Below are 24522 nucleotides of genomic sequence, written 5' to 3' on the forward strand. Positions count from 1 at the left end.
TACTTTTTCTGGAAGCAGCAAACGCAGTTGAAATCCATCCAATACTATCTAGAAAAGCGCGTCTTCAAATCTTTGCCGATTGTATCCAACAGAGGAATGTACACCTTGTAGTATTCTTCGCAAAATTTTTCTCGTTTTGTTTGTCGGCCGCAGATTCTTGATTTTGCTTCATCAACTTACAGTTGGGGGTAAATGCTCCCCATTTCCTTTCTCAATCCGCCACTGGTTTTAGATTATGTGGGATTAATTTCGCAGGCAATTTTATATTTTGGGTATGGGGGGCAAAATCGAAATCAATTTTAAAAACAAGGTTTTTATTTTAAGATTATTTGAAATATGTTCTCTATTAAAGTTTCTTCCTCATAAGGTTTAATAAAAAAATAAATTAAAAGTTGTCTTTAATGAGGGAAGCAAATATTTTCGAAAAAATATGATATTTTTGTTAAGTTCTATAAGTTAAATAGCTTTATATATAATAAAATTTATAGTTGCATGCAAATTAAAGAATATTTGAGTAGAGATAATTTTCTTGAATTTATGCTGGGAATAGATGTGTGCCATATTTTAAGAGCCATGAAAAAACGTCATTTTATATATAGGTAGTTTTTTCGACATTGGTCAAGGAGGATTTCATCTTTTCAGAGACTGGGGATTACAATTTTCAGCAGAAAGTATGAAAACTGATTTGAATTGACATTAAAAGCAGATACAATTAATGTCATTGCTGATTTCAAGACATTGCATGCTATCTAATTTTTTAATACTGTTTATTAAATTTATGTTTTTTTTAAGTTTTTTTTATACTCTCGCAACAATGTTGCTAAGGAGAGTATTATAGTTTTGTTCACATAACGGTTGTTTGTAAGTCCTAAAACTAAAAGAGTCAGATATTGGGTTATATATACCAAAGCGATCAGGGTGACGAGTAGAGTTGAAATCCGGATGTCTGTCTGTCCGTCTGTCCGTCCGTCCGTCCGTCTGCAAGCTCTGTCCGTCGTCGTCCGTCCTGCAAGCTGTAGCGAGTAAAAATTGAGATATCATGATGAAATTTGGTACACGTATTTCCTGGCTCCATAAGAAGGTTAAATTCGAAGATGGGCAAAATCGGCCCACTGCCACGCCCACCAAATGGCGGAAACCGAAAACCTATAAAGTGTCATAACTAAGCCATAAATAAAGATATTAAAGTGAAATTTGGCACAAATCCTCCCAATTAGAGAGGGGCATATTTGGACGCAATTTTATTGGAAAAGTGGGCGTGGCCCCGCCCCCTACTAAGTTTTTTGTACATATCTCGGAAACTACTATAGCTATGTCAACAAAACTCTATAGAGTCGCTTCCTTCAGGCATCTCCATATACAGTTCAAAAATGGAAGAAATCGGATAATAACCACGCCAACCTCCCATACAAAGGTTATGTTGAAAATCACTATAAGTGCGTTAATCACTTTATCATGCGAGAGTATAAAATGTTCGGTGACACCCGAACTTAGCCCTTCCTTACTTGTTTTATTTTTTATTTTTTTTATTGATTTTTTAAAATAGTATGTAATCTATATATAATTTAATTTTTATTTTATTTTTGTTTTTTTTGTTTTTTACTTTTTATTGTATTTTTTATTGATTTTCCATAAAATGGTGCATAGTCTATTTTTCTAAAAAGAGATCATATCTCTAGAAAAGCTATTAAATAATTATTTTTCCTTAATATTAAATTATAAAATTTTGTGCGACTTCTGGGAAGCCTCAGCCTATTACTACAGCTACAAACCTATCAAACTATGAAAGCATTATAACAAATCACACACTTCTATATATTTGCAGATTTCTTTCCGGCTGGCTGCTACAAATTACTGAAAGTGCTAAATTGAAATCTCAACAACATTAAAAACCAAACCAAAATCTGTTCGAGCAGGAAAAGTGCGCAAATGGGATTTTTACTATCCAAGTGGAAAAGAAAGTGAGAAAAGTGCGTGAGTGAATGCGGTGTAATTGAATTTGCTGCGACGTGTTAACGGTTTTATGAATGTGGAATGAAAATAAAATATTGAAACGTTAAAAGCGAAAGCGAAACCAAACAAAAAACATAGCAAGAAATCGAAAAAAGCTTGCTGTAACTACAATCTAACAACATAGAACGTTAAAACAACAACAAAAATTTCCAAAAAAATATTGCTAGTAAAACAGCAAGCTTCAAGCACGCACTAATACATAGCGACAGTTGTGTGTCATTGGTGTTTTATACGGATAAATTCATACCAATAGCTGTTACTCATACGCAGAGGTATACACCTTAACCAAGAGAGCGTGTATATGCAAGTGAGCATAAAGTGGACGTATTTTTGTTATGGAACACTGTGGTTGCTGTTTAGACAGACAAAATTCATGTAGCAACACATACATACACGCAAACATATGTACATATACACTGGGGAATATCTCTGAGGTGCAAAATCATTCGAGCAAAATTTAAAAACTCGCCAAAAATTTTATGCAGAACACTTGCATACATATATTGTGCCATAAAAACAAAGAAAACGAACTGCCAACTCACAGCAAATAATTCAAGCAAAATTTTGTAAAAAATGGAGGGTGTGCGAAATAACTGTAAAAGCAAGCCAACAGCGAATTTTAAGAATTCCAACGAATATTTCATCATCAACGCAAAACATACCGAACAATTATCTAAAACAACAAGCGCAGCGTGAGCGCAGCCGCGGTTGTTTGTTTAATTCTTGAATGCTGGATAAACATGAAAATATTGGTATTCCTTTGTTTGTGGCGTGCGTAAAAATTGCGGCGCAAAAAGTGTACTTTGAACTTTGCATAAGTTCAGCAAGCGAAATTTCGCAGCGCAACGAAAGTGAAGTGCCAGTGAAGGATTACAAGTGAAATAAACCAAATATTTTTTCATGGAAAGTTCGACAAAAACAGAAAAATAAAATAAAAATAATAAAAATAGCGCATTGTATAAAAGCAAACGCTAAAGTATTGTTGTGCTAGAGAAAATTGCTGTTAGTGTTTTACAGCTAACCTAACGTGACCTCGCGGCGTTACAATAGCAGCGCAAACACGCTGAAATTGCAAAAAATAAATTACATAAAGCAAAGTACTCACAAAAATAAAAACTAAGTGTTGGTGCAACAAAAATCGCGTTAAATTCAATAAACTCTTGCGTGTTTTCCCTGCGCAAATGGAAATAATAGTCGCTGAACGCTGACGCAAAAAGGATATTTAAGGTGAGTTTTTTCGCTTTTACAAGTATGTAATTAATTGATATTAAATTCCGTTGACTATTAAATTTTATTTACTATTAAGGCATTTTTTTGGAAATTAAGTTCGAAAAGTAATTAACTATTCTATTTTAGTAATAAAATCTAAATTGTCATTTGATCCTTCATAAATGGTAGTTTTAACATATCAAGTTGGTAACTGCTCTCAGAAGCTGCATGCAATTAATGCATACAAACATTATCTACTTAAAAAAAATATTATGGCTAGTCAAACTCCAACAAACAAGAAGTTCTCTTCCGGCTATAAGGATAAAAGAAGCGGTTTGAACTAGGATACCAGTAAAAAAAAAACTAAACAAAACGGAATTCAGTAAACTAGAGAAAACCTGCTGTTGTAAACAATAATCAAGCTAAGTTAAATTGGAAATTTCCTTAAAAGCAGATGCTTAGATGCAGATGCGAAGCATTCAGAAATTTCAAGCACAATCCCAACTGAAACGCTCACACTTTAACAATAAATATTAATGAAATCCAAGCCATTCAGTTTTGAAGATTACTTTATATTATAATTGATGGAAAAAACGGTGTTTACTTTAAAATAAGTGAGCATATGTTTCATGTACGCATGTTTTGTCAACTTAAAATTTGTTATAATCACTTGCTTATAATCACTGCTTGTGTTGCAAACAATGCATTAAACCAGAATTGAACTGAGATATGAGTTTTTCTTTATTATTTTGTAATCCCAAATAACTGACACATACCTGTGTCTGTTTGAAAAGAAAACAAATTTTTATCCAACACGCCGAACGTTTCGAGAAAAAAGCGTTTAAAATTCAAGGAACCGATTACACTAAGTCAAAATACTTTTTACATACTTCCGATGTTTTTTGGCTGTAGTTTTTTTAAAAAATGAAAAACTTTAATTCTGCTTGTGGATTATTTTTATTTGGTTTTTTAAATTTTTTTACATCAAGTCGAGAATATGATATCATCTAAATGGCCGCCGCCACAGTTGATTGTCATTTGAGCACTTTTTATGGCATTTTCCATCACTTTGGCCAGAACTGCTTATTTACGTATCCGCTAAGATGGAAATGGGCCTCATCCCTCTTGATTATTTTTGATGAAAAATCATCTTCCTCTTGGCGGTGATTAAGAATGACTTGAGCGTATGTTAGACGCGATTGGCGGTCTTCAAACCAAAATTCGTTGTAAACACCGTCGACTGATACCCATTTGCTTGGCACGTCATCTGGTCGATGTCGACGGCGCTTCCATGACATCCTCGGCAACAGCAGCAATATTCTCTGCAGAACGGCTACTCCGGGGTCTGCCACGCCTGGCAGCATCTCTTGTTGTGCCAGTCTCTTCGTGGCGTGCGGCTAAACGTCGCAGTTTTCACCAGTAGGCGTGGGACGGTCAGGAAATCTGCGAAAAAATTCACGTTGTGCCAAAGTCACCGACCGATTATTGGTCAAATAAATAGTCGCCAATAACTTACGTGTATTTCGCATGTGTTTACTACACAAATGTCAAAAAAGAACTGACATTAGAGGTCAATTGCAAAATTGAAAGCATCTTCTAGCACTATAATACAAAAAAAATTGAAATTATTTGAAAAGTAGGTATAACCCCTTATTTACCCTTTTTATTTTGGTCAGCGAATATAGTATAATAAACACGAATGATTATTTTGATGTGACATTTGGCACAGATCATACCAAACTAGAAAGAAAAATTAAAAATATCATACTATTTTTTACCTTAAGTAGTAAGTAGACGTAGATGAGTTTCATGAGATAAGCTAATAACTTTATGATTTATAAATTTGTGTGATTATTGAGTAAGAAAGCGAAAAGGTACATGGAGTTGAGTATTTCAATATTCAGTTGAAGTCTTGGAGCATTATTTGTAGTTCATAAATTTGTAAGACCCATTTTAAGGCCGTTCTGCAAAGCATTTAAAATCTAGAATGACCTGCTTGGACTATATTGTTAATAGAGCATATGTACATACGTAGGTATGTTGGAATATGAGTATCAAGTAAAATTTGACTTTGACTTTTGAATGGGTCAATCTGCAATCGATCTCTGTTGTCTGATATTAATTTTAACGTCCCCAATCGCCAACCAGATTGAATTTTGTTTCTGAAATTTTTGTTTCTGTAGTTAAGTAGTCTAGGATCGCAACGATGATCTCATAGTTTGTATTTGACACCAAGTGATTACCACCTGTTTTGTCTATGTCGAATTACTTTGCCAGTGAAAAATTCGCCTTAAGGAAAGATTTGGACTACCATAGTAGTATCTGCTTATAGGAGTGAGAGTTTCTCCGAAAGTCGCCTTGTGAAATTACTTTGACAATTACCACAAATTCTCTAGGAAAACGCTGCTTATTGAATGTATTATTATATTATATACGGAATATTTCAACAATGCGAAGTAAAACCTTCATTTAATGCAAAAATTTTGAAGTCACATTTATATTAAATCTAATATATACAGTTATGCTTTAAGCATATTTTATTCCACGTCTCCAAATCTACAGATCGGTTCCCTAATGAAAATTTTTAACTTAAAAACTTTCTCGTTTGAAGTTGTTTTTGTGTATACGAGTATATCATTTTCATTAAAACTCCAATCATGTTCTTTGTTTCTATTAAAAAATAATGTTTACATATCTTTTCTCGCAGTGTTTTGAAATCTAAGCTACCGGAAACTCCCCCTCTAGCATAAATTAAAGCTATAAACATTAAAGAAATCCAAATTTAATTCCCATGATTGCATAGGCCCACGCTGTTTTCCCTGCGGCGCAAGAGGCTAGAGGTATGCTAAAAACAAAAACAAAGAAGGTTGTACTCCCAAAGCGATGCAATTAAAATTTTCACTTTCCATTTGCCCGCGCTTGCACACACGCCCACAAAAGCCAAAAAAAAAATTAAATGGAAAATTGAACATAAAAAAACTTTTCAAAGCAAATAAACACGAGCATTAAATAAACTCCGTGCTGGAATAAATTACATAAAATAAATGAGAAAACCAAAACAACAAAAAATGAAAGTAAAAACAACAACAATTGAATAACCAAAACAACAACAATTGAAAAACAAAACCAACAACAAATAAAAAACAAAATCAACAATAACAAAACACAAAAATTTGTAAAACAAGCAAAAACCAAACCTCTGTCTCACTAATACTATTAAAATGGCGCACAATATCTGCCACAAACCAATAATACACTAGGCACTCAAATGCCATAAGAATTCTTGAAACAAATTAGTGCCAGTGGAATTTAAATTTGTTTGCATTTCAAGCAACGCGCTCCACACGCTTCAATGAACCTCGTTTCCATCATTTTCATCACTTTCGTTGCTCTGCCGCGGCGCAACGGTAATGATTTAAGTCGCCAAGCAACCGTCACAAGCAGAACGCGACACGCGACGCCGCCAATTGTATTGACTGACTGCTTGACGGCTGTGTTTGGTGGAATTGTGGGCTTTCGGCGACGCCCACAAGCGCAAATCTGCTTGGTATCTGCGGCGAAGGTCGGCTGTCGCGGCAACACAACTTCAAAGCTGCCACGCTGACTTAACCGCCTGCGTGCCTCAGCGCAGCAACTGGGGATACTTGATATTGTTGATGTAGTGTGTATGTGGGTGTGTGTGCGTCTCCTGCTTGGCCTTGGCATGCAGCTCTGCATTAATGCGCAGGGTAACTCAAATGTCTCACTGAGTGACTGACTGACTCATTGACTACGGCATAATTTACTCTGCCAAATACACACCTTGTACAGCTACATTATCGATGGATATGCGTCTATACATTCATACTATATACTCGTACCACTTGCAATGGTGACTAGCACGTGGCGCGCCACATGAAATCCTAAGATCTACAGTTGTACATACATATGTATATACACATTTACTTACCATTGTTATCTTCATCACTTCTTCGCATACTGTTGAGGTTGTTGTTGCGCTGCTGTTGAAATGCTACAGAATTTTGCTTTGTTGATACTTACTTACAAGCTTATTTATTTCGCTGTCCTTTTTTTGTCAAACCCAGCGTGTTCCAGTAGGCAGAGAACAAAATAGTGGGAGATCTAAGCAGTTTTTTAATTTTTTTGAAAGGCATGCTTCAATTTCGACGTATTATAGTCAGACCTTCTCAGCTTTAATTGAAACTCTCCGTAATACGTCCTTTTTAGTCATAAGCAAGATCTTGTTGTTGTTATCATTTCTAGATGAGCAACCATCGCATTTCCACCATCTCTTAGAGCTCATACCAAAAATATCAAATTTGAAAGACGCAATTTAAACGAACTCTGTCGCTAATATATATTGTGCATACACCACTAGTCTCTTAGAGATATCAGGAACTTAACTACAATGCGTGCTTGCAATTCTTAAGTATGTTAAGCTAGGTTTAAGCGATTGATTTGGAAAAACAGAAAACAACTTCACTTCACTAATTTGTTTCTCCATTTTTTCTTTTCATTAACCTTCCCGAGGTTAAACATATGTATGTATTTACGAATAAAATCTGTCAAAGAAGTATTCTGCAGCTAAATATATGTTATGTACACCACATATATGGGTCACTTAAACATTTACGTACCCCAAAAGTGGAGTTAACATCTCTTTCTTCAAATATGTTCAATTATGTTCGTTACTATATCATTGCTGATTGGCATTATTGACTAGAAGTTAATGATTTCTCAAATTCAAAAAATTATAAAAGGACACTGCGCTAGTAAAAAGATTATCTTATAAATAATACCTATTGATTTTCACTCAACCTTTGCTTCTAAAAGTGGATATATCCATTAGCAGTCTCAAAAAAATTTAAGATTTTCTTGATCAACATTCTCTGCAGGTTTATTTGCACGAGTTTCCTACAAAAGTTAAAATTCTCACGCTTATTCACAAAATGCTTTACTTTATTGTACAATGACAGAATTTTTAAAAATCTGAATGCTCTTTGCCAATATAAATTTCGAATTTAAGTCAGTTTGAGCAATAAAATCGTGTGGTTGTTAATAATTCGCTTACGGCGCTAACCAGGAGCTTAAAATTATTTAGAATGAGTCTTTTCCGATTTTTTTTTTAAATACTGATCCCATCTGTCTCTTTATGATTTATAATCGACAAACATCTTTCCGTCTAAGGTCCATACAATCATTGTACTTCTAATGTCATGTGTTTCCGTTGTCCTTCACCCTTCTCAGTTATAATCGACTTTGATACTTATTTTAAGCTTGATTTTTGACTGAAAGCCGTCTCATATTTAATATGCAAAATTTGAAATCGATACGTAAATCTATAGATAGTATATTGATAGATATAGGGTGATATACATATATAAAGGATTAGCATGACCAGATGAGTTTAGATTCAAGTGACTCACTGTACGTCTGCCTGGGCAAGCTATCATTTGAGTAAAAATTGAGATATCTGGATGAATCTTGGTATGCGCGTTTTTTGCCGAAAAAAGAACGATCTACGAAGCTCATAATCAGGCCACTGCCACACCCACAAGACGACATAAACCGAAAACCTTTAAGCTGCCATAACTAAGTACTAAATTTAGATATACAAGGTCTGTCGCAAAGGAGAGAGAACAATTGGATAACTACAATCGATGTTATCGATTAAAAAGTGACAGCAGCTTTTGGTCATCGGCCGTAAAATGCAAAAACCAAATATTAAATTTTGTTTTGAACTTAGGAAAACGTTTACTGAAGCATTTCAAATGATGAAAAAAGTTTATGGGGATCAGTGCCTATCCCGTAGTAATGTGCATGAGTGGTTTAAGCGATTCCAAGAAGGTCGTGAGGACCTCTGTGACGATTAGAAGTCGGTCGTCTTCAGAAGTCAAAAATATCCAAAAGGCGACGACCGATATTCTCAAGAGCATTCCGAAAAATGACCTTAAACACTCAATTGAAATGCTAATTGACCGGTCTAAGCGCTGTATCAAAGCACAGGGAAACTAGCATTTGAATAACCAAAAACATAACTTTTGAAAAATATTAATTTTTTGTTGTTTTTTTTTTTTTTTAACAGTCCTGTTTCTTTGTGATTTATCGCAATGAAAATGAGATGGTGTATTTTGCTCACGACATTGTATCTTTGTATCTAAAACAAATAAAATTAGATGCACATTTAACCTAGCCGTATAACCTAGCCATATAACCAATATCAGAATTTTCGAACACTGGGCTGACCTTTCTCTATTATTTTTATTAGTAATTGTATGTAGGTAACCTTAATGAAGCCTTGTGAGTATTTTATTGGTATGTGGCCTTTTAATTACTCAAAGTATTGGCTAAAAAATAAATAAAATCGGTTCTAAACTATTTCTTATATAACTAATATAATATCATCAAACTTTCGTCAAAATAAACTGAACCTATAGTATTGCATTTTCTATAGTTTAAAGCAGAAATTTTTTGTGAATTTAGTCTACGAGTTACTCTAACAAACTTTATGCCAAATATAGCGATCAGTGTATAAGTTATATACATATTGCTAGGAACATTTCGTTGACCTATAGCACCTTATTTCCATAGCTTAGGTTGTGGCAAGTTGCAAGAGTATGAATTGTTCGGTTATACCTGAACATAGCTCCTCCATTACTTGTTCTCATTGACTTTAGCAATTACTTGATGGCAAATTATCCGATCACTATCAATTCTTATCAGCTTCTGCAGTTTCTGTTTTCCATGCAATTTCCTAATAGCTTTTTGATCTGATCAGAAATTGGATTTTCGCAACCTAAGAACTACCAAAATTTTATAAAAATTATATGCCACCATTTTGTAATTTTCTGATTTTTTCGAACGTGGTTCGTGGTACGGACATATTTTCTGGTGGAGAATTGTTTTTAGGTCTCATATACCGAAAAACCCACAATCGCTGCACGAGGGGAGTATTTTTTCCGACAGGACAGTGGTAATTTCTGTTACCAAAAATTGCTGTGTTTTTTTTTAATGTCAATCCAGATATTTTTTAATGTTTTTAATGTGCCTTTGATTCTACCAAAGAGGTTTTAACTGTATCCTCGCAAAAAAAATTAACGAAAACTACCTGTATTTGCACGAATTTACCTTATTCCCCCCTAAACTATAAGACAACGCATAGTAATTCAATGCCTAGCTTTCTAAAACTTGGATTAGAATAACTACATAATCAAAATGAATTATAAATCGTCACCTTTGTGGACCATATACTTTGAGACCTTTGGTTCGCATTTGTAATGGATCTGTGAACTCAATTGATAGTTTATAAGTCAATGGTTGTGATAGAAAACACTCGTTTTAGAAGTAAAAAACTCATTTGGCCCACCAAGTCCATATCGTTAAGTTGTAGTATATATGGTTAAGTAAGTAATTAGTAATAGTAATCAGGACTGTGGATAACTCAAACCTGATTGACTCATGAATACCGCAGGAATCGCTTGTTGGTCTTGCTCTTAAGTTTACTCATCGAAATATGCGATTTAACTGCATGAATGAGGCTTTCTACAATAACCAAATATTTCACTTAATACCGGAAATAACTGTAACACTATGCTATTACTAAACACCAGCACACCCTGTACCTAACAATACGTATTAAACTGCATGCCTTTTCATTAGGTTTATAAGTCCTGCCTCAGTTTGATAACAAAACCTGCCAGTTACTCTACGCCGTTATCCTGTTGATTTTACTGCATAAATTACCCCAAAATCTGCTCATATTCGCTGCTGCCACTTCAGTCAAATTTTATGCCGTTTACTCAAAATCAGCTAGGCAGTCCGGGCACATATACAACTCCGGCTGGCTTCACATACATACAAGCATTATCTAGTGCTGCTCATAAATTACGATAAAACAATATTAAGCGAAACGCTAACGAGGCAGGACATGGCAGATATTCACGGGCGAGTTGACAAGTAAATAAAGTATATAAAGGAAATGGGATATCCACTAGCTACATCCTTTGTTACGCCATAATAACAGTAATGAGTATACTCGATTGTGTATGTATGTGTGTGTGCGCTTGCTTTTAGTAAAATTCGCGCAAATTTGGCTGCTTTGGCAAGGACTTTGTGAATATTCGGTTGCAAATAGAAACCAGTGCTGACCACAAAACTGCTTGCTACACAACAATAGCAATAACAAATACCGATAATTTTATTTTTGTGTGGCCAGTGTTTGAGGCTGACTGTTGTTTTATGTACTTTTTTATAGCTAAACACACGGACTTTCAGTTACTTCTCTCCTCTTCATACTTCCTCATCACTCTGTTGCGCCAGATTTGGCTTTATCTCGTCACTGTCGCCGGCGTTGGCATTGAAACTGGACGCGCAAAGCCTGTTGGACATTCGTAGTAGTCCAAAAAAAAAATAAAGCAACAACAAAAAACAAGAAAAACTATTAACTTTGGTCACACCGAAACCGTAATACCCTTCACAGTTACAAAAGGTTTTTTACAATAATTTTTGTTGGTTAGTTTGTATGGCAGCTATATGCTATAGTGACTCGATCTGAGCACTTTCTTCAGAGATTGCTTTGTCGTCTTCAAAAATAATCTATGGTGAATTTTGTGAAAGTAACTCGTCAAATGAAAAAGTTTTCCATACAGGCACTTGATTCAGATCGGTCGGATTGTATGACAGCTATATGCTATAGTGGCTCAATCTGAACCAGTTTTGCGAATATTGTAGCCCCGTACTGAAGAATTGATTCCCTCAAATTTCATGATGATATCTTGTCAAATAAAAAAGTTGCCAATCTAAGGACTTCATTTTGACCGATCACTTTCTATGACAGCTATATGCTATAGTAACCCGATCTAAATCTTCTGTTTGGAGATTTAAGGGGTTCCTTAAAACGTACTTAGTCTTAATCAAATTTCGTGAAGATATCTTGCCTAATAAAGGAATTGTCCATGCAAGGATTTCATTTTGACCCATTAGTTTGTATGGCAGCTATATGCTATAGTGGTCCGATATCGGCGATTCTGAAAAGTAAGCAGCTTCCCAACGAGGAAAAGACGTGAGCAAAGTTTCAGCAATATTTAAATAACTGAGGAACTAGATCGTGTATATATAAACAGTCACACGAACAGACTTATGGACAAACAAACGAGCAGACGGACGTACATACATGGCTAAATCGGCTCAACTCGTTACGCTGATTATTTATATACATATATATCCTTTATAAGTTCTCTGACGCTTCTTTCGATTTACCATATTTAGGGTATTACAAACAACACCAGTACAACGCACAAAGAATCCCAGCTGCTGCAGACAGCTTTACTGACGAAATATCCAAATAAAAGATTTGCTGGAAAATAAAGAGCATACAAAATTCAGACAAAGCGCATAGAAAGCGTTCACAAAAATTGCAGATAATAGACGACTATGACAGCGACGACGAGCGACGAGCAACGCGCAAAATATCCGAGTGTCTACAACACGCTTGCAGTTGGATAATCTCAGCGAGTTGGACAAAACGTTGACAGCGTTGAAAACAAAATGAAGAAAAAAACAACTAAAAGCTACAGTGAAAGTAATCTAATGAAGCAACAATAAAAGCAAACAAAACAGCGCGCTATGAGGCTTTCTAAAACTAACATAGGCGCAATAGCAACAACAATGTTGACCAGCACAATACATTTTCAATGTCCCTGGACTAGGTAAAATACACATTTCCGCACTCCACACCCGCACACACGCTCGCCCTGTCCGCAACGGGATAAAGTAAACGCATAGCGTCAAAAGGAAAATGTGCAAAAAATGGAAAATACTTTTATAGCTCGCTGTGTTAGACATTTTTCAGCCTACAAACCATAATATCACTGTTTGCTCATTTCGCTGACTTTTTTTAAACATATTTCCAGTGCGTCCTTTACTCATCTCTTATTGAATTATATGGAGCGACAAGCGTAACTGTGTGCCCACTTACACATATTTTCCGTATTTTGAACGGCATTAGTGGGACCATAGCATGTTCATATGTGTGTATGCATAAATATGTATGCGTGTGTATGTCAAATATGTGGCTATAAGCAGTAGGGAGAACCTGAAAAAATAATTTAAACCGGTTTCATACTTTTGCAACTTCTTGCAATATTTGTGCCAAATTGTTGCTCGGAGCATATATCTTTTTAACATAAATCGGATGACGATACAAACTGATCTCAGGTTTTGGTCTTCGCTACCATAATCAGCATTTAGTTACTTAACCAGCTATTATCTGACGCTCTGAACAAGATACTATTACAAATGGCTGCTGAATATCTTTGTTACCATGCCCATTATATGCTTAAACTGGAAAAAAGTGACAAAAACGCAAACAAAAACAAGACAACCTCTACTTTAATAATCCGATCTGAACAGGATATTCCAAGATTTTATTATTAACTTGGGCAAAAAACTATCAAAACGGAACCGCTGACAACTGCAAAGCCGTTGAGAAGGGGCATCCCGCTTACATTGGTATGAGACCGAGCTGGATCTCCATTGACGGCTTGCCTCCTATACGTTGCACCGGACCAATAGACCTCGCAGCCGCTTAGCAGACTTTGGCCGACGGTCCGCTGCTGTTCAATATCCTTTTGGCCTAGTAGAAGACAGAAGATATTCTGAACTAGCAAAAGCTCATCTTGCCGCAATGGTACGGGTTATTACTGGACTTGGTGGAATATGCACTCATGTGGCAAGGCGAAAAATCTTGACAGATGCAAACTGTATGGAGGAAGGTGAGGTCGAAACAGCCACGCACTGTCTTCTCCGTTGTTCAGCAAGTCTGAGAATGAAACATCTTGGCCGTCTTACCTTAAGCGAACCAGAAGACTTAGAACATACTGATATTAGCAGTCTCAACAAATTTATGGTTGGCTCAAGGCGTTTTGTCCTTTTGTAACGGTCTTATGATTTATTACATACAACGGACCGGAATTCTAAGCTGTTCAAGTCAGATTTCTATTAGTACCGACATCTTAATCTTACCTGGGCAGTTATTCGTACCATGTTTCGGGTACATATCTTTTCCGAAGGAAAAGTTTTCAATACAAGATTTTGATTTGACCAGGTGGCTTTTGCAACAGTTGTATCCTATATTGGTCTGATATTGGCTGTACCGGCACCCGAGCGCCTTCTTAAGGAGTATAGGACGTGTGCAAAATTTCAAATCGATATCTCAAAAACTGAGCGAATAGTTCGCTCATATACAGCTATATACCGTCGGAAGAAAGAACAAAGACAAATCGACTCAGCTCTTCACTTTAATCATTTGTATATGACCTTAGAAAACTCCGACATTTGCTGCGGAGTATTGTAAAATTTGTGGAAAATTTAGTATATGCTGTTCTGTATATAAATAGGAGAATAACGTGACAACCACGCCCACTGTCCTTCGTGAGCATGGATCTGCTAAAAGTGTCATAACAGTCTTACAAGCAACGCTTGATTTAGAATTTTACTGGAATGGTCAACGAAGCTGTTTTGAAATTGCCATATGAGCATATATGTAGGCGTGGTCCCGCTTCGTATTTTGAATATATTTTGCCCAATCTAGTGAATACGGTGGTTGATCAATGGTATTCATTGCACTTTTGGCTTTAAATTCTGTTGCAATCTTGGCTCAATGCGATAATGCATTGTCTTCGTGTAAAAGCGATGAATTGTCTTCTACAATCCCGGCCATTTCCGACGGATGTTCTCACGCCAACGCCTCAATACGGCCAAATAGTACTCCACATTGACCGTCTGTCCCTCCGGAACAAATTCATAATGAAACAAACCGAACCAAACCAGAGAATTTGGCGTTGTTTTTTGGTTTCAGCTCAGGACCATTCCAATGATTGTTGACTTCTTTGCATATCAGATTCATAAACCTATATCTCATCTACAGTCAGAATGGTCTCTATGATTGTGAAATCGGAATTCGCACGATTAAGAATATCCAAAGAGACCTGTTTACGGTTATCTATTTGAAAATAATTCACCTTTATCGTTACGAGTCGAACATGAAGGCGCTTCATACCCACAATATCCACAAAATCATTTGAACGATCTCACGAGAGACGTCGAACTCCTTGCTATCAAGCACCATATCCTTCACTTTTTTAGTATTTTCATCAGTTAAAGAGCTCGAAGGTCCAGAACGAGGCATGTCTTCAATGATCTCTCGACCTTGGCTTTGAAGGCTTTCCCAAGGACTCCGTACATGAGATTTGGATAGAAATACAAATTTGAGAATTTGATTACAATTTTCGCGTGCTTTTTTGTCACAATTTATACCAATTTCTCTTAGTCTGGGTGATATTATAGTGGATATTTCGGATATTAGGAAAGATATATATATATTCCTTCATTAATTAGTTATTTCTATATAATTTCGAGCTCAAGAAATGACTGCAGAATTCAAAAATTGTATGAAAAATTCCTCTTTTAGTTAAGGATCTCCCTAATAAACATCTACGTTTTAGTATGTGCTTGTCACTTTTACTTTACTATTTCCTGTTTTCAGTTTGTCATGCTGTCTATATACAGACATATGTATATATTATTTAGTTAGTGGAGTGTAGGGAAATAAATGGGAAAAAGTAGTTGAAAGCTTGCTGGTAGACGCGATGTCTGTGCGAGAATTGAATGTTATTATTTGATTTGCCGTTGTGTGTTTGCATGTGTAGTCGTTATATTCCATATTTTGTAATTTTTATTAGCCACATTTCGTGTTATGATTTGTATTTTTTATGAAAGTTTGCATATTTAAGGACAATGGCGTGAGTATGTGGTTATGTAGAAATATTTTCTGCCTAAACGTTAAAACTTAATGTATCAGTTAGTGTGAAAGAAGGGTATAAAAGAAGCTGTATATATTTGGTGATACATTTCAGTAAGCTCTTTAGTGTTCCTTAAGGTATTTTTAATTTGGAGTACATGAAGTATGCGTTATACCCTTATTATAACCCTACAAAGGAACTAGCTTCTAGTTGAACGTTGGAAAAATTTATATGCACTTTAGAGTTGTAAAAAAGCCTTTATAAAAAAAATGAATTGACTAATTTTGGGTGCAACAATAAAAAAATTGTAGAAGGTGTGTATATCTCTAAAAAGCAGTTCAAAGTTTTAGCGAAGCAGTTGAATAATTCTAAATTACCTAACATCAATCAAGCGATTATATTAGGCCTAAGACTTCATATATGCTATATACAAGCAGAAGCATCAAATAGTTCGTCTTAGAAGACTGGTTTCAGGAAAGAAATCTATTTTTCCGATGAGAACAAATTTTTGCTATTTTTACTTTCTATTCTTTGATAACCTGTCTCTTCAACTTATTTTCAGTCGTTTTTTTTGCGGTGAGGGATGACATATTGAGTTGTCTTACATTAGGCTCTAAGTACTTGAGGTAGTGTTTCAGTTTCTCTTCATAGAAATACAATCATTTATATCAAGTTGCTCAGTAAACAAAATTTTTTCGAATATAGGTACATGGAGTGGAAAGCATGCATGCTTTCTTTCCGCACTATTGCAGAAGAACTTTGCGATGCTGCATGTCTGCAAAGCATTTCAACTCACCTTGATCTATCTCTCAGCCTTTTCGGAAATTTCACTTTTCGTTATTAGCGACTAGCGTAGTATCGGAACTTGTTCGGTAGCCAACCAGATGGCACTTTTCACAATGTCATCAGCTATTTGGTTTCCCGGAACGCTTTCGTGACCTGAAACGCCTTACATATGCAACCGCTTTTCGGTAGCCACTATATCTACTGCATCCGTATTTTTAAGGTCCGTTTTCGGATGGAATGCGATGTGAAATTATTGTTTTAATTGCCGTTTAGTTAAGGACGTGTATATTGATGTTATTTACATCTATCTTTATATGTATTATGTTTTACCTTAAAGGCTTTTCGAACCGCAAAGTCTCCTGCTTGACAAATACTGCAGGATTCTGATAGCTTGAAGGGTCGCCTGAAGTCTAGCTCCGCGCAATAGATACCGCTGCCTACTTTACCGTGTAGATGTTCTGCTGGTTGACCATCCACCCTCTTTTAGTGTGACTTGGAACCTTCTCTCCTTGATAAAACGTGATGGTCAGTGGTTTATCTCCTACTTATCAGACAATGATCGAAGATTCTAGCGGAAAACAGCGCCAATGTGCAGCTGATTTCGTTGCTGAGCTTTTCACAGTAATGTAAATTCAACTTAGGTAGCGAATCGCGATTTTTAAGAAGCAGCCGATATTTCGAAACATTTTAAAACCCACACTTTGTTAGTAGTTTTTTCGGAGTTATTCAAGGAGCTACCTATTATGATAAACATATTTAAAAATGAAATGAAAGCTTTGAAAATGTTCTTTGTGAAGAAAAATCCATATCCTTCAAAATCATGTTTTTCAAAGATAAAGTCTGAGTTTACTTGCAGAATGGTTTAAAATTCTTAAGTAAAATTCTGAAATGTCTAGATACATCAACAAGTTCAAACAAAATCTTAACTAAACATCTGTAGAGCAAGTGAACACATATTAGTTATTATTTTCTTCAACCCCTTAGCCCTCAAGACATTTGTATGCATATGATAGCTTCATTCAATGAAATTTGATGCAAAAGAATTTTTTCTCCAGTGGCTGTCATAAAAATAATATTTTTCCATATCTCTATGTGTACAAATATGCGTAGACATACGACCATAAAAAGTTCGTAAAAACTTCTTTGGTTGTAAAAATTTATTATGTTCATAAAAGAAATGACAATATTTAAGATGACCTCTAAGGCTTTGCATCTAAACTGCAAAGGTGACATTCAGCGAAAGCCGTGTTATTCTAGAAAGCAGGCAAGCGAAAAGATTTGCTTTATTCGATACTCAATGTTATAATTCTAAATGGCTTGATTTTAAAGTTTTTATGATTCTTTTATTGAATGTCGCTGCTCTAAAGTTGTGTCCTTTGAATAAAATTTGTTCTGTGGGCTTGATCGTCAGTTGATGTTGATGGCCGGCCTGGACGAGGCTCGTCGTCAACGCATTCCTGACCCTCTTTTAATAATTTGTTCTATTCAAAAACACTTGCTTGCAAAAAACAATTATCACCGAAGTCCTTTTCCAACATCCTGAATGTTTGGGCACCAGAAATTTGATTCCATACAAAAAACTTACTGGATCTTCTTTCTTAAGTAATTTCACTCATCGTAAAAGGCGCCGAATGCACTTTATGTACTTCACAAATGCAAGCGTATACTAAACACGAGTAATTATTGTGAGAGGATAGTTGAAACAGATGTCACTGACAGTATACCAACCTTGAAAAAGTACTTATTTTGTCCACAGTAGCAGTATTAAATTTCCATTAGGTATATTTCCCTCTAGCTGAATTCAGTTTTAATTGCCTTTTAAAGAATGAAGCAATTTAAATTTAATAATTTTATTTTTGACAACAAAAATGTTGCCTACATTTAGGATGAAAGCGAATTTCAAGCGGGTGAATCAAAATTATTTCAAAATGTAACATTGAATTTGACTTTTATTGACAATAATAAAGAAGTAAATTACTAACTTGGTTTTAACATCATTTGTGACATAACCTCAAAATATAATGATTTGACGAAATTACTTAAATTGCAATAATTTTCTTTGAAACAAAACTTTTGAAAAATTCTTTTGATGAAGTAAAATTCTGTTTAGGAATTTCCTCCCCAAGTACCTTCTCACTGACTACATGCCTACGCTGCAACATGTATCATTGAACTTCATTTGCTGCAAATATCTTTTTGGTCAATTGCTAGCCATTAATAAATATTACCAACTACAACAACAGCAAATCGCAATAAAGAAAATCAAGTACAATCAACAGCAATTGCCAACAATCAGTAAATAAGAACTTTGTTGATTTAATAACACAAAAACAGTAAATTCAATCGAAAAAGCGAGAACGAAATGAGCGAAACAAAATGTGAAAAGCAGAAGCTGCGTAAAAAATATATAAACACTACACAAAACAGTTATTCAATGAGGAATTGTTGAGTGAAGTGCAGTATTCTCTGGACAAATAATTGTGTGATTAAACGAATGTTCGAAGCAGAGCAACCAAAGACACGACAAGCGAACACTCAAAGACGCCGCCTTACATGCTGCTTTACTTCGAAACAAATAAATAAATAATAAATAAGTGAAAAGAAAATATGTACGAACGACAATGAGTAAATAAAGGAGAACATGCCGCATAAATCGTGGAAAAGTAACGGAAGTAATGAAATGTGTGAACAGACAACTGACACAAATACTATGTACATGCATTGGAAGAAATGGCATTCGCGAAATAAGTTCATAAATATTTATTTTGAAATTAAAGTTAAAACCTTTTTGTGCTTGGATATTAAAGCAGGAGAAACCGTTAATTTCGGTTGCAGCGAAGATTTAAATCCCTTTTCATTTCTTATGGTGTACAAGAGTATAAAAAGACATCTATCTTAATTTTGATCGGTCAGTTTGTATGGCAGCTATATGCAGTAGTAGTCCGATCTGAACCATATCTTCCGACTTTAGATAATTGCTTCGGATAATGATCCATACCAAATTCGGTGTAGATAGCTAGTCAGATAAAAAAGTTTTCCTTACAAGGACTTGATTTCGATTGGTCAGCTTGTATGGCGGCTATATGCTATAGTAGACGGATATTGGCAATTCCGATAAACATGCCGAAATATTCAGATCGATATCTGAAAGATAGAGATACTAATTAACGTTTATACTAATATGAGTAGAGGCAAATGATTCGACCCACTCAGCTCGTCATAAAACTACCTAAGGAGGTAGGCTGACCTTAACTTTACCATGGGATTGAGCATAGGTGTTACTGCTGAATATTTCAGCGAGTACCTTTTCCTCTGTGAGCATTGATATTTCGCCTTATAGAGAAAAAATTATTCTCGAATGTTTACTATTTTCGCCCTAGGAATGTCCGTAACTAAAAAATTCCTTTTGATGTCAGTCCCAAACTAGAATGGAACATAATATCATTTTTCTCCCACAACCGTGATGGGTATTTCCATTCCTTGATGGATGGATAAGAAAGAAGGTGCATTCATTTGAAAGGTATAGTATAATCGGGAATATTTCGGAGTAAATTTTTCAATATGTTTGCCCTTACAGTATTTATGTATCTTCGAAGCGAAATTCGTAGTGAAAAAGAGATTTCGATTTGACTGACTTCAATTAGATTAGATTATATTGAATTTTGAGGAATGCACTGCGACCTGTGGTCTATCGTACCTTTTCTTGCTATTACAACGGTTCGTTTAAGCCAGTCAAATCAAATAAGCTTAGTTAAGGTCTCAAACTTTCTCGCCAGATTTAATTATCCAATAGCTCGATAACTTTTTTTTGCGATTGCAGGCAATCAGGGAGTACATATGTGTTCTTGTGTCTTTGCTCTTTGAACACAAAAAATCGAAATATCTAAAAATATCTGTGGAATAGTATCATAATATATACAGATGACACCGCAGTCTGCCTTGTTCTCTAAGAAGCCTCAAAGTGGCTTAATTTGTTTAAGGAAGAACGATTAGAGTTGTGAACTGTTGAAGTCCAGGCACTTATTGACAGTGGCCGTTTCTCCTGGTCATTTCCTCTTTCTGTAGCTAGTTTCGTAAAGTGTGAGAACCTATGGTTGAGAACGGTTCCGGTGCTAACGGACAGGTTACCGTAGCTTCTTTTGCCAGAAGATCGGATAGCTTACTTCCATTGATGTCTTTGTGTAGGTATCCGTACTAGTACTGTACTGTTGCCAGTGGCAACTCTGTTAATCATTTTTATATATGTATTCCGGTGTCATTGTTGATTTGATTTCAATGGATGAGATTACGTGAAGTGCCGCTTGACTCTTACCGAGAATGACTATTTCATACTTTTTATAAATAACCTGTGCTCGTCTGATAATGACATAGATCTCAGCTTGGAAAATAATTGGAAATCTGCTTTTAATGAATTATTAATTAATTTTGCTTTCATATTGGTATTTTTGGAATCACAAAAAAAGTATTATATTAAGTTTTGGGCATAACGTGATGGTCTTAATGATCCCAACAAACCAAATTCTTCACACTATTTATACTCTTTTCTGCTGTTTGAGTACTAGTGCTTCTTATTTCCAATTATCCCTTTATAAACAACTATGGTGCTTCTGTCAGCGTTTGAATTGATATTACTGGCGCCTTCATTTTTGAGTTTCCTCTGATCAAAATTTTGTAGTTCGCTTTGAGAGTATTATACCTGAATTTTCTTATTATGCAACTAAATATATTAGTATGGAATTATAAATTGTGTGGCAATCGCAGCAATCTTTGTATAATAAAGGGTGTTTTTTTAGAAATGTGGGTTTCAAGAAAAACAAAAGGAATGTAGTATTATCTTATGGCCAGGAATTTAACTTAATTGCAATGGTAAGGACTTGCCAATGTATATTAAAAATGATTTAGAGCCAGTGATCCTGACAGCTACCTCGAATAAATTTCAGCTGGGAAAATCAAATTTTTTTGCATCGGAGGCGTATGTCAGCAATAACGTGCCGAACATTCTCTTAGAAAGCGTCAGTTTTCACGGTCTTACCTGAGTAGGCAAGCGACTTCATTTAACCCTACAAAAAAAAGTCTAACTACGTTAAATTTCGCGATCTTATAGCCCATGCTACAGGTCCACGACGTGAGATAATGCGTGAACCAAAAGTTTTGTTCAATAAAATGCTTTTTTCTGTTGGTTGTATGGCACTCCGTCTTATTGGAGCCAAAGCCTGTTCAACATTCTCCAATTCAGGCACGAAAATATCATTAATCATGGTTCTATGGCGTTCCCCATTGTCGCCGGATATGAGCTCCTGGAACAGAGAGAGTTCATAGAGTTCACCATACAGTGTAATGGCGTCCCTAAAAGGGCTTGCGGATTGACATCGCTTCTAAAGAAAAAATGTTCCTTACTAACGCCGGTTTAGCTGCTGAACAAAATTTTCCCGTAATAATCAGGTTACCGTCTCGCTTTGTACTCATTTACCTAGTGTGCGACGTGTTTAATGGTTGTTCGACTTCAATTCGTGCACGACTTGAATTTTGTAAGCCTGCAAGCCAAGATCCTTTTACAAATCCTTTAAAAAGTTAATGGGCACTGCTCCAATTGTTGCGCGAATTGGCGACTGTACTCATTCGGGTCTTCTTTTATACTCTGTACCAAGTTTGTTATGAATTTCATTATCGATATCTATTCTCTACAAAGTTTCTAGTGGGTTTATGGTGCTAGTACAAAATTATTTGTGTTTGAGTAGGAGTATTAAAAAAGAATTCTGAGAGTGCCTTGTAGAGAATTAGCCAAAGGGCACTTCACATACTATAAATTGCTGAGCAAATAAAATTTTTCATTTCCAAAACATTATCGGCAATATATCTGACATCAATTTAGACAAATTTTTGGCAAAATATTTCATTACCCATTGTTATAGACAACTTTAGTTTTTCCAACAAATTCAAATGAATTTTTTAAGTTCGACATGGCTGCATTACAATTGTGAATGGTAAAGTGCCTCAGGATCATACACTTTACTCGTCAATGCTAAATGCATTTAATCTACAATAAATGTGTTTGCATACATGTATGTGTGTGCGAGTGTATATATTTATATGTGTATGTGTGCATACGCTTGTATTTAATTCCCTTTGTTTATGAATTATTGTAAATGGTCGAGTGGCGTTCATATTTATGCTCCATTATTTCGCAGTTGCCAATTAATGTAACAGCCAAAGCATTGTTATTTCTCACATAAACACACACACATATATATATATTTATATATATATGCGCTGCAATCAATGTGTACACATAATAAAATTGACATTTTGCACAATATTCGTAATGTCATTCATTGCCTCAATAACATGAATTATTTCCATTTTGCTGTTGCATTTCGCAATTCGCAATTTGCATTGAAATGAATTGCACTGCACACACATATTTATGCAAATGTGTTTGCATAATTTTACAATACTCATATAAAACACTGCTCGTTAAAAGCTGAGAGCGCCTTTAGGTAAACTATGTATGTTTGTATGCACACTGGATGCAAAAAGTCTGAGTCCAACTACTGAGGTTTTATATGAAAAACACGTGAACTTACCTTGAAGAATCATTTTGTTTATAAAAAAAATGTCCTTCTTACAGAACTTAACGCCACTTTAGTTATAGGCAATTAAATATAGGCAATTTTGAAAAATTTTGGATTCCCTTGATCCCGCAAACGATTTCCAGGAGCACCTCCGAAAAAAGGTGTCTGGCAGTGTGGATAGTTTTTCAGCCTGAAATTGCCTAAAAATAAAAAATCAAACAAAAATATTGTTGCTATAATTGAATAAAGGTAATAAACGAAAGTCACAAATTCTACTTACGACAAAATGGCGGCTTCCAAAACGGTGTCTTTTTTTTTTTAATTTCTTTTTCAGAGTGGTTAAAGACAAATCAAAATTGTTATCAAATATCTTATTCTTTCGGTAAGTGCCAAGCGTATATTTCTAACAAGGTCATGTGAAAATTTCATGTCGAAGAGTCCAGAAGTTTCGGAGACATTTTTCTCATCGGCTCAGTAAACAGTGTTATTAGAGAAAATAGCTTATAGTTTTGGGAGCCGATTAGGTTAGGTTAGGAAAAAAGGCTGATCGAAAATAGTTGAAGCGTTGTTCTGCGACTCATGATCTATTGTACCGAAATACGCTGATATTCGTGAGACCAAAAATAATTCCATAAGAACGGTTAGAGACTCTTGTCCATTGTGATACTCAGACCTCCGATTTAGGAATCAAAAAGACCGACGTACAATATCTGCAAAGTATCTAGAGCCAGTTACAAATTTATTGAGCTGAAGCTGTATGAAGCTTGCTAAGAGTTAGTAGTTCCATATATATTTTGCGTTCCACGCTGGGCTAGAAGGTTTTTGCAATCCCACAACTGCTAGTTGTTTACTGAACTCGCGCGAGACCAAATGCAATGGCATTTGGGTAAGGGTAAGGGTTCCTTTTCTAGCGAGCTCATCAGCTTTACAGTTCTGACGGTTCCGATGCGAAACAAGTGTGATTGATGCTATCTAATGAGATCATGTACTCCTTGACTAGGTTTGAGTTCACTTTCAGTGAGTTCAAGGCCTGTATCGCGACTCTGCTCTCAAAGTGAGTGGATACCTTCTTAAAAAAGTCGCACATCATTGAAGTTCAACTGCTGCTACCTTAAAAAGACACGATTCGAATAAGTTAAAAA

The 24522-nt window shown here is 35.5% G+C and overlaps 1 protein-coding gene across 1 annotated transcript in view; it reads left to right on the forward strand.

The window, feature by feature from the left end:
* Nucleotides 1–24522, forward strand: part of LOC120774439 — a 407953-nt gene that overhangs the window by 14810 nt on the left and 368621 nt on the right. Inside the window, exon 2 of the mRNA XM_040104080.1 lies at nt 1826–3240. The gene's annotated coding sequence lies outside the window, so the exon portion shown is untranslated. The remainder of the gene's footprint in view (nt 1–1825; nt 3241–24522) is intronic.

The sequence above is a fragment of the Bactrocera tryoni genome, chromosome 4 (assembly GCF_016617805.1).
Source record: "Bactrocera tryoni isolate S06 chromosome 4, CSIRO_BtryS06_freeze2, whole genome shotgun sequence".
NCBI classification, from domain to species: domain Eukaryota; kingdom Metazoa; phylum Arthropoda; class Insecta; order Diptera; family Tephritidae; genus Bactrocera; species Bactrocera tryoni.